The 7,362-nt window shown below is 39.3% G+C and overlaps 1 long non-coding RNA gene across 1 annotated transcript in view; it reads left to right on the top strand.

The window, feature by feature from the left end:
* The window catches only part of LOC138921057 (uncharacterized), a 28,614-nt gene that overhangs the window by 11,100 nt on the left and 10,152 nt on the right, over positions 1 to 7,362 (top strand). The gene's annotated exons all lie outside the window — the stretch shown is intronic.

Below are 7,362 nucleotides of genomic sequence, written 5' to 3'. Positions count from 1 at the left end.
TTTGTCTATGTAATACTTGTGGATTGTGATTGCAAATGAATATCGGTTATTACACAGAAATTACTTGCGGATTTAAATGGGAGGACTCTGCCACATCGTTGAGTATAGAATATAAAAAGCAGATGGTAGGAGTTACAATATCAAACTGAAATTTAGCCAGTGCACTAATCTCAATAGACACCCACTTTATTTATTTATTTATCTATCTATTTATTTATTTATTTATTTATTCTTGTCCCCAAAGCCCCCCAGTACATAGTTGTCTATTCTAGTTGTAGGTCCTAGTTCTGCTATGTGGGATGCTGCCTCAGCATGGCTTGATGAGCGGTACCATGTCCGTGCCCAGAATCCAAACTGGGAAACTCTGGGTCACCAAAGCAGAGCTCTCGAACTTAACCGGTTGGCCTGGGGCCAGCTCCATAGAGACCTGCTTTAATATTAAGATACTTTCCAATCACTTCATCAGTCAGAAAGGCCATTCTTTGCTTAGAAGGATAGTTTATTTTAGAAGTTAGGTCAACGAGGCTTTTTGATTTCAAACTCATTTGTCTTTTGTAAACTAAATCATATATGTATATTCTCAGAACAAAAAATAAGTGGTCAGAAAATATTTGTAATTAGTATATAAAAAGCCAGTTTTTGGAAACAACAAAGTTATAGTAAATTAAGAAAAATTTTAAATAATAAAAACTACAATATGAATGGCATCCCTTCAGAAGAGGCCCCTTGTTAGGGCCTCACATCAACAATTACATGTGGAGACCCCGTTTTTTGGTGAGAGAAACCTGGAAGGATAATAAGAAAATGTCCCCCCAAAAATGGGGGTGAGTGGTGGACACATCTTTTTGGGGGCATTCACTGCATTTGTGAATGTATGCTGAGGGAAGTCCTATCTGAATACTCATGGCCACTTAAAACTGTTGTCACCTATCACAACCTACACTAGGTTCCCTCCATTCTGGACTTAAAGGGTAATGGTGACACGATGACTTGTCTTCTCTGAGCATGAGTTTACTTATCTGTACAATAGGGAGCCAACGGGGTTGCTGTGAGGGTTAGTGAAGCCCCATGGAAAGGGTCACATAGGAGGCTGACCGTGAACAGCAACTCTAGACCCTGGAGTCTAAGGTGAGATTCCGTAACCAGTCTTGACATTTTTTCCCTGTGATTCTTCCTCATTTAAAAAGAGTTGACACTTCAATTGAAAAACATTCAACTATTTTGGCTCAAATATCAGAAAATTTATATTTTAAAGTGAGCACAGGAGAATGTGTATAATTTGTATTGTGTATCAACTTTGTTGATGAACTTGTCAAACTTCTAAAAATAAAAAATTTTACAAGTTTCTCAGTAAAGGCACATTTAGATGGCCTGTAAAGTGTAAAGTCCTCATTATGTTTTGTTTATTAAATTATTCTTTGAGGAATTTAAAAGTAATGGAAAGTGCAAATAATTCTGTAACTAACCATTTTCTTCCACCTCGCAGAATTAACAATTATAACTCTCTTGGTATATTTGATTATTATTTACTTAGAAAAATAGAAAATTATGTAGAGTTGAACTCCCCACCCCCTCCTGTACTAATCTTCCCCATATTCCTCCTGTAAGAAATCACCATCATGAGTTTAGGGTGGAAGCTCCCAGTTCATTCTTACGTTGGTATCGTTACTATATATGTATTCATGAGTAATATAGATGATTGCTCCTATTTGTTTTAAAATTTTCATAAATGGCATCATCATTTATGTTTTATTCTGCAGCTTGCTCTTTTTACTCAACATTGTATATTTTTTAGGTCTATCTGAATTTTTAAAAAATAGATCTTTAATTCAATTGTAAAAATGGACTTGGGATATCTTTCAGTTCTTCCAGTGTTTTTGCTTTTTGGTCTCCATTATTTTTTTAATTTTGAAATGATCACCAGCTTTTAGTAAAGTTGGAAGTATGGTCCAATGCATGTTTCATTTTCTCCTGAACCGTTAAGAGTGAGTTGCTGACACTATGTCCCATCACTCCTGAATACTTTGATGAGTGTCGTATAAGGACACTCTTCAACATGGGAGCAATGTGGCCATTAAAATCCAGAAATTAGCATTGATGCACTACTGCCGTCTAATCCTCAGGTTCCACTCAATTCCACCAGTTTTCGCAGTAGTGTTCTTTATTGCCTGTAGTTGTTATGACATGTCTCTTTACTCAGTCTCGTGGTCTCAGCATTTCCTATTTTATTCCGCGAGTTACAGCAGGATTATCTTCTGTTGTTAACACCATTTATATTGTTGCTTAAATTTCCCTAGCTGGATCAGTGTGGGTTTCTCTAGCTGGCCTCTGTGTGCTTTTAACACATCTTCTTCATTGCTAGAACACATCTTTGTTTTCTTGACACAACCAGACGCTCCAAACTCGTCCTTTACTTTCCCTGCCTTAGCCATGAAATCAGCCATTTCTCCAAGGAATCTTGGTGTCTTTTAGAGGACAACAGTATTTAGAAGCCAGTATGTGAGTGCTAAGTGTGCATGTTGCTGTCTGGGTGTAGCTGCTTCCAGGCCGTCTTAGTGGATGGCGTTAGGGAATGTCTATAATGGGTATATATACATATACACATACAAACACACATACACATTCACATCCATATTTATTTCTGTATCTCTCTCTGTATATTGATAACCATGAGTTCATGATACCTTCAGTTCCAATCCAACATCACAGTGCTTTTTCTAGTTTTATCCCTTTCTTTCTTTTTTTTAAAAGGTTGCCTTTTTTTTTTTTTTGAGGAAGATTGGCCCTGAGCTAACATCTGTTGCCAATCTACCTCTTTTTTTTCTTTCTCCCCAAAGCCCCAGTGCATAGTTGTATATCCTAGTTGTAAGTCATTCTAGTTCTTCTATGTGGGATGCTGCCTCAGCATGGCCTGATGAGCGATGCGTAGGTCCACACCCAGGATCCGACCCGGTGAACCCCAGGCCACTGAAGCAGAGCGCGAGAACTTAACCACTCGGCCACAGGGCTGGCCCCTCTCCCTTTCCATATTTGTAATTTCCCTTACCAACAATGAGAAGGTTGACTCCCATTACTCTTTATGTATTTACTTATATAAGCAATGCCCTTGTGAATATCCACTCTCTCCATGCCGGTCTTTCACCATAGCGCCCATGTGGATGCTCTTGTCATCCCACGTAGGTTCTAGTGCTCTGGTCTGCCCCTTCCCTCTTGCTCTGCTTAGACCCTGAACCCAGTCTTAGGCCTCCTCTCCTCTCAGACACATTCCTCACCCCTCTTGGCTCTGTCATCCTGTGCTGGGCACCCTCTCTGTATAGAAGACCTATGCATTCTCCCTGGGGTCTGACATCGTGCACCAGCCGGTCTGAGGGAGGGACACCCTTCTCTCTACACTCAGGCTCTAACTACTGATGCCAATGTGCCCCGCTCCACCCCCCTGCGCCACGGATGCTGTCTGTTCCCTTCTTGGGATCAGACACCCAAAGTCTGCTTTTGCAAGGTCGTGATATGATTCTTGCATGCTTTTTTCTAAAAGCTGTATTATTTTACCTTTCATATTTAGATTTGCTAGTCATCCAGAATTGATTTTTTGTGCGTGAGGAAGATTGGCCCTGAGCTAACATCAGTTGCCAATCTTCCTCATTTTGCTTGAGGAAGATGGTCCCTGAGCCAACATCTGTGCCAGTCTTCCTCTACTTTGTATATGGAACGCCACCACAGCATGGCTTGATGAGCAGTGCTAAGTCCACGCCTGGGATGTGAACCTGCAAACCCCAGGCTGTCGAAGCAGAGTGCATAAACTTAACCACTATGCCACTGGTCCAGCCCCTGGAATTGATTTTTATATAAAGTGTAAGGTAGAGGTCAATATCCCTTTTTTTTTTTTAATACGGCTATCTGATTGAGCCACCCTTTATTTATTATAAAGAATATAATGCTCCACACCAGCTATATACTTTACTATATTTTTAAAAAGTGTTTTTCTTATGTATGCTCTTTCTACCATCTTGACCCTAAAGTTCCTCATTGCAAAGTTGCCAAAGTCGAGTAAAGTGATTATTTGACTATGCAGAACATAGATTAGAATTAGATAAAAGGGGATAGTATAATGAAATTTCCTTTAGACTCCCAAAATAGAGAAAACTCCCTTTTCCCAAGTAACACCAGGAGAAACCTGGTCCTCTGAGATTCTCCCAAGCTCTTTGGCTCCTGTTGAGCACTTAGCATCTTCTACAGCCCTCAGATTCCCATTAAATAGAAATGAAGGGTCAATGGCATCAGAAGAACCTGATGAAAATATGCATTACACTTACTCAGACCTACCTCACTGTTCCGGCTCCTATGACTCTTAATGGTTCATAATCCCATGTGAAATCAGCAAAGTTTAGAATCAAAAGACTTACTCTGGGGGGGGGGCGTGTTAGATTTCCCCCCTCCCTAATATAATTATTCCCCCAATAATTAAGTAATTGGTGAAATTTTCTTGCTTATACTTGATGGTGTTGAGAATTGTGGAATTTTATGAAAAAAGTTATTTTCCAGATTTTTGTGGGGAAAACTGAAACATGGGAGGGTTTGAAAACTTTTCAGAAACTCTGTAACCGGTCAGTGCTGGACTTCCTGATTCTGAAAAGCTGGTTTTGCCCAAATCAGTTTATCTTAGTGCTTTTTCCCCCCCACAATAGATTGTAGTTCTATGAGATGGGTCAATATTTCACTTAAATTTTACAAAAGTATAGAGGAGGTATAAACGTAATTAATGCTAGATCTGAAAGTTCCTTTTTCCTGATATGATATCACACTTCACCTGCACTACCTTCTCAGTGTGGTGACACTGTTTCTATTTCATTTCGCATCATATCAGATAGACAGTGGACCATATTCTGTCTGGGTATATGCTTTCTCTGGTCACATGTCAGTCAGTCCACCAACTTCTCTAAAAATGGCTGATGTTTTTTGATTGTGAAATTCACCGCTAAATGATGGAATTAAAATCTGTACTGCCACTTAAAAAAAATCTGTGAGTCACAATATTTCAAAATCTTCAGATAGTGGCTCCTCTTGGACAATCCACTTTCACCTGTTGACTAACAGCTGCAGATTCAAGAATCTGGAACAAATTCAGGAGCATTGCACAAAAACAAGTTAGTCAAATCTATTCTTAGAGTTTATTACCAGACTAAAATACTTCTGGGTTTTTCAGCTTCATAAGATCTTTTTTTAAACCGGAGATCACAAGGCTATCATTAATCATAGTTGAGATCTATAGTAGTGTGAATAAGTGACCAAAATACTCCTAGGATATAACAAATTTGGGCAACTGTCCTGAGGCTGATGCTTTGGTCACAGAGGGGGATCTATGTGCTAGTGACTTAGGAAGTCCTGGGTGGGTAGTGGACCTTTCATAGATCAAACTAAGGGCTTGATCCAGTTGCAAATACCTCTATACCCAGTCTTATTTAAGTTCCTTTTATTGTTAATTTTAGCCTGATTTTGTCTATAGAGGAAAATGAATCCCACAACTCAGTAAGGATAGCCACTAGCTTTGGCTCTTAAGAAAGTGGTTGCTACTTTTAAAAGGACATATTTATAGTGACATGGTGGGGATACTGAGAAAGGGAGTTGGTCTAACTCTGAGTTGGGTGTACTCTTAGGGATAGATAGAGAGAAATATCAAAGTAGCTTGAGAAGGAATAGATGTCAGGGAAAGAGGTATTTCTAGGATGTGTAGAGTACTTGAGCCTACTTGCAGGCTGAGAAGAAAGAGTCAGTGACAGAGACTGAGTGGGAAAAATAAGTTGGAAAGAGAACTTGAATAGAGTAATGGGCATGACTGGGACCAAGAAGAAGACAGAAGACTAACAATGTCTTTGAACGTGTGAAGGTTTCCATTCTGTAGAGATAATATAGAGCTTTCCTCCCTCTGACGGAGGCTGTAGCAATGGGAAAGGCACTTTCTCTGGAACAAGGCACTTATGTCAGATAAGCGCTCTGTTTGTGAAGGTTACTGAGGGTGAGTGGATGTTCATCGGTTTGAGTAAATTTAGAGGTAGTAGTTTCTTCTAGACTGAGGAGTCTTTTTGATTCAGCTCACAGTATGTGACCCCCTTATTCCTGATGCTAAACTGCTTTCTGGTTTTTAGATGCTAAAGGAGCTGCGCTGACTCACGCCATTTGGTCACACGTTAATCATAGTAGTGTGTTTCCCTTGCTATATAAAGATACCATTAATGTGTACTTCCAACAGAGCTGATGAATTTGCAATAATAAACTCATATTCCTTGCTTGACTTCAACTGTGAGCTATGACATGAGTGGTGGTGTCTGTCACCATGGAACAGAATGAAACTTCTAAATTGAACCGAGAACCTGGCCACGTTGAAAGCATGCCCTCACTAAAAGGAATGGCCAGCCAGTTGATACTGATAAAGACAAATGTCAAGTACAGATCAATGACCATTTGAGCTGGTAGAAGTCTCAGGGTTCATCCAGTCCCTCTCTTCATTCTGCAGGTTAAGAAATTGAAGCCCAGTGGCAGAGCTGCAATTAGAATCCAGGTCCTTATCCAGAGCTCTTGTCGTAACAGTCCTTACTTACTCATTACTTAAATCATTATTTGATATTTTTGTTATTCCACACTAACTTTCCTGGCACTCACGGGAGAGATGAATTTTAATAGAAAGAGAACAAACATGGACCATAAGTTAACATCGACATACATAAAACAATACAATAGAGAAGAAGAATTATAATAATGTTCAGAATTCATAGATTTAAAGATTTCCAAACCATCTTACTTATTACTAGGGAATGTTAGTGAGTTTAAATGGTGGGGGTTTTTTCTAGTTATTTGGTCTTGTACAACAGTTAAACTCTCTGCAACTTTTCCTCATCTGTAAAATATTTGACAAAGTTGTTGTAAGGATTAGAAATAACGCATGAATGTGTCCAGTGTTATATTATGTCAAGAATTTTGTAAGCATTCGACTAAAAGTCTACATACTCAAATAAAATACATATTTTCAATAGAGGGATCTCAATCTCTTATAGCTACGAGATTATAACGGATAGAATATTGCCAGGGAGTCTGTGGTGAGGTCAGGTTGCGTGTCACCTCAGGCTTTTAAAATTGCCCTCCTTAAATGAAGCAAGTTCAGTGAACCTCATGAATCTGATCAGTCTTAGTGTGAAATGTCAACCCTCCTGGGATCATCAGGAATAGCAATCTAGTTCTATGAATCGTCCACCTTGATGGGGTTGAGCTCCTTTAACTGGCCCTTGATTTTTGACACCAATGAACAATTAGAAGGAATAGGAATGCAATTTTGAATGTGAGGTTGAACAGCAAAAATTACACATCATC

This window comes from Equus caballus, chromosome 27, assembly GCF_041296265.1.
Source record: "Equus caballus isolate H_3958 breed thoroughbred chromosome 27, TB-T2T, whole genome shotgun sequence".
NCBI lineage: Eukaryota > Metazoa > Chordata > Mammalia > Perissodactyla > Equidae > Equus > Equus caballus.
This window is presented reverse-complemented; position numbering and strand designations above follow the sequence as displayed.